General features: G+C 43.6%; 1 long non-coding RNA gene across 1 annotated transcript in view; it reads right to left on the minus strand.

The window, feature by feature from the left end:
• Positions 1–3,449, minus strand: part of LOC116693843 (uncharacterized) — a 4,431-nt gene extending 982 nt beyond the window's left edge. The window contains exons 1-2 of the long non-coding RNA XR_004333024.1: positions 3,350–3,449; positions 1,985–1,998 (exon numbers count right to left, since the gene is read on the minus strand). This is a non-coding gene — a long non-coding RNA (uncharacterized LOC116693843). The remainder of the gene's footprint in view (positions 1–1,984; positions 1,999–3,349) is intronic.
• Positions 3,450–3,810: the final 361 nt, after the last annotated feature.

The following is a 3,810-nucleotide window of genomic DNA, read 5'->3' on the forward strand; positions in this document are numbered from 1 at the left end:
CACACACACACACACACACACGCACGCACACACACACACACACACACACACACGCATGCACACAATGGAAAATGGTTCTATTTTGGGACAGACGGGGTCACAGATCACCGTAATAAAGAGGCAGGAATGTGTTGAGGCACTTCTGCGTTCACTTCAGCTACGCGATCTCTGACTCTCCTCGCACGGCCTCCTGCAGCACTAATGAGCTTTGCATTCAGCCGTTCATTCAGGCGGTGCTGCTAGTGTTTAAAAACACATGGTGAGTTACACGCTGCCAACACACGTGACCTCTGACCCCTGCCGCACACCACACCACACCAAGGCTGTGCCGGAGGAAGAGAAAGCCCAGCAGCTTGAAGTCATTGGCTCAGTTTTGCGAAAAGCAGGAATGGTGGAAACCTGGAGAAATGTGAAATATTAACCCTCGGTGGTCCCTCCGTGTGTCCTCAGGTGTTATGCTGTCCTCGGGTTGGCACTAGGTTGTTTCAGGTTGCCCTAGTGTTGTCTCATGTTGGCATTTCATGGTGCGTCTCGTTGTTGAACTGTGTGGGTAATCACTGTGTAGTAATGTGGTTATTCATGTTGTCGTAATGTTTTCTTCATGTGTCATCCATGTTGTCATCATGGGGTCCTCATGTGTAATCATGGCCATCATGTTGGTCCTAATGTTGTCTCATGTTTGGTTCCTAGGCGTCTTCATGTCTGTCTCTTATGTGCCCTCAGTGTCATCATGTTGTCCTCATGTTTGTTTCATGTGTCGCGTCTAGTTTGTCTTTGTTGGCCTGTTTATGTGGCCTTTCCACGACCACCTAGCGCAACTAACCCCCAATGCACTCCGTCCGACAGAGTGTCTTGCATGCTGTCACTCCAACTCATTGATTCATGTTGTCTTGTCACGCGTTGCCTAAGCTGGGCCTCATGGTGGTCTTAACGGTTGAGTGTCCCTCATGTTGTCTTCAGGTGAGACTTCCCAGGGTACGCCCTGTTTGACCTCAAGTGTTCGGTCCTTCAATTTGTTGTCTCAGGTGTCCTACAGTGTGTGTCGTTGTTGTTTCAATGTTGTCCTCAGGGTCTGCATGTTGTCATAAGGCTTTGTCTCAGTTGTCTTTCATGTTTCGTCTTTCCTAACTGTTTTCTTCATGCCATGCCTTGTCCTCAGTTGACTCAGTGTGACGTCTCATGTGTCTTTCAATAGTTGGCCTCCATGTTGCCTAACTGTGTCCTCAATGTCTGCCCTCTTACATGGTGTCCTAATGTTTTCGAATCAAAGGTTCTTTTTTTGTAATCCGTCCAAAGCATAACATGAATTTGTATTACCACAGCACTCACGCTCTTTGCCAAAAAGTACATAATTATACTTTCAGTAATTGGGGTATTATTTTCAATTTTATAGCATTTGAAAAACAAATTGAAGTGTTTTTGAAACAGTATTGAGTAAAAGTTGACCTATTCCAGTCTGGGATTATCCATCAACATCCAACAACCACAAATTTGACCCATGTGCAGTTTGTATTTTGTCCAGCAGGGGGAAGGACTGTGATTCCATGTTCTTACGTCCTCAGTGTGACAGATTTGGTTGTAAACGAGTCATGAATCCCCCCCCTCCTCCCCCCCCTCCCCCAAACAGAGCGATTTTTCAAACCAGTGTTGGCTTTTCCTGAATAAAACGTCCCTCTGGTCCTAAAGGAGCACAACAGAGCCACCTGACAGAGCCGGCAGCCAGCAGAATTCACCTCAATGCCTCCAGAAAGCTGCTTTATGTGTGTCTTGCCTGCAGCTGAGGGAGCAGAGATGCATTGAAGAACAAAAAAAAAAGAGTCCGCAAAGTGAAACCCTGAGCTGTAACTCTGAGTTTCCTAGCAACAAGCTCTGCGAGATGAGTTTTGCTGACCTCTGTGGGTCTACTTACTGAAGAAAAATTGGTTTTATTAGGTAAATACTAGTTCTTAGTGTTCGTTATGCCATGCTACTCACATCCAACCACACACACACACGTTTCTCCCTCAATGGATTTCCAACATTTGCCAACATTGAGTTGTTTTTTTTCCACTGTAATCTCTCCCTGTGCCTCAGACCTGTTGAATCTTAAACTGCACAGCTCCCCTATTATCTCCTCCCGAGATAAAAAAAGAAAAAAAAGAAACCAAGACAAAAGCACGAATGCATAATTAATATAGTGAAGCCGCATTTTTAATTGTTGCCGGTCTTCAAAGTTGCCCAGTGGCATTGTCTCTGGGTTTCGGGCCGGCTGCTTCCGATGGCAGAGCTTCATTCAGGTCTTTTTTGGGGACCCCGGCGCTGCAGAAGCACCGGCAGACAACGGCTCCAAGCTCGCCTCCTTTCTCAGGGTGTCTGCCCGCACAATGGACTTCCTTAGCCTGCACACAAAAGAGGCTGGCGCATGAAAAAACACCCAAATTCAATGGCATTCCTCTCCACAATGCGCTCTGAGAAGATGTGCTTGTCCCTCTCCTTCTCTCTCTCTCTCTCTCTCTCTCTCTCTCTCTCTCTCTCTCTCTCTCTCTCTCTCTCCTCTTTCAGCCCCGGGTGATGTATTAGGATGATGTGCAAGGATCAGGAAGTGATATATTCCTGCATCAAAATGAAACACATCATGGAAAAAGCAAAAATGGAAACAATTAGCCCTCGTGTTATGTCAAAAACAGACAAACATTTGACATTTTTGTCCCATTTTCAGACTTTTTCTCACCAACACCACCTTACTACCACTAGTGTTACACTACTTTTTGGAATTCATGGTCAATAACCCTCGTTTTTATAGAATTATACCTAATATTTGAGTTGAAAAAGCAGAAATTATGATTTATTTTGACTAAAAGTTAAGCTCAGAGGAACGAACAGATCAATTGTATTTGCAAAGAGCGTTGTGTTGAATCCAATCCATGTTTTTGTGGTAATTTGGTTAAAAAGAAACCCATATTTCAGATATAGACATTTTTTTAAAGGGGTCAAATTTGACAACAATAAGACTCCAAAGCCATGTTAGCAGCTCTGTGAGGCTGAGCTCATGCACACTGATGATTCCAGTGAAGCTGTTATTTTAATACCAACATTAAGACTTTAAAAAGTACAGGAAACAGTAGCTTTGGAGATATTCACAAATGTTATTTACCCACACTGACCTGGGGCCTTGTAAAAACCTGTTACACAAGAAACGTTGTGTGAAGTAGAGTGAAACAAGAGATATAAAGAATTGCCACGTGTAAAAATGGGCCCAGTTTTCCGCAACCTGTTGACCATGCGTGCGATGGTGCGTTCAATGACCTCTGATGGTAACACAAAGTATCAGATGGATGAAGCATTCAGGGTACTGGAACACCTGCACCACTCAACCCTAGTGTGGTATATTTCTGTTACACAGCCAATGTTCCCGGGTCTGGTGGAGCCACCACATTATTAGGCTTTTAGATCAATACAGACATAACAATGTAAATCACTGTAAATGAAATGTTAATACCCATAATGCAATGTTTATTACAGTAAGGAACCGGAAAAGAAAATTGGTTTATAGAGACTTTCGCATTTATATATTTGGAACTGAGGAATGCAAGAGGTCCTTTTTCTCTGATATTATCTCTAGAACAATAATAATCCCGTCTTTGTTTGCTACTGTTGATAGGTTAACAAACCCTCCATTACCAGTAGCATGAACTTTTATCTACCAAGCCCTGCAATGACTTTGCCTCCTTCTTCAAAGACAAAATTCAAAAGATGACAAACAGTCAGTGCCTCCATATCAAGTCCAGGAATGTGTTGTCACGTGTTCAGCAAAAATAGTTCCAATATGAC

Source organism: Etheostoma spectabile, chromosome 8 (genome assembly GCF_008692095.1).
Source record: "Etheostoma spectabile isolate EspeVRDwgs_2016 chromosome 8, UIUC_Espe_1.0, whole genome shotgun sequence".
NCBI classification, from domain to species: Eukaryota; Metazoa; Chordata; class Actinopteri; order Perciformes; family Percidae; genus Etheostoma; species Etheostoma spectabile.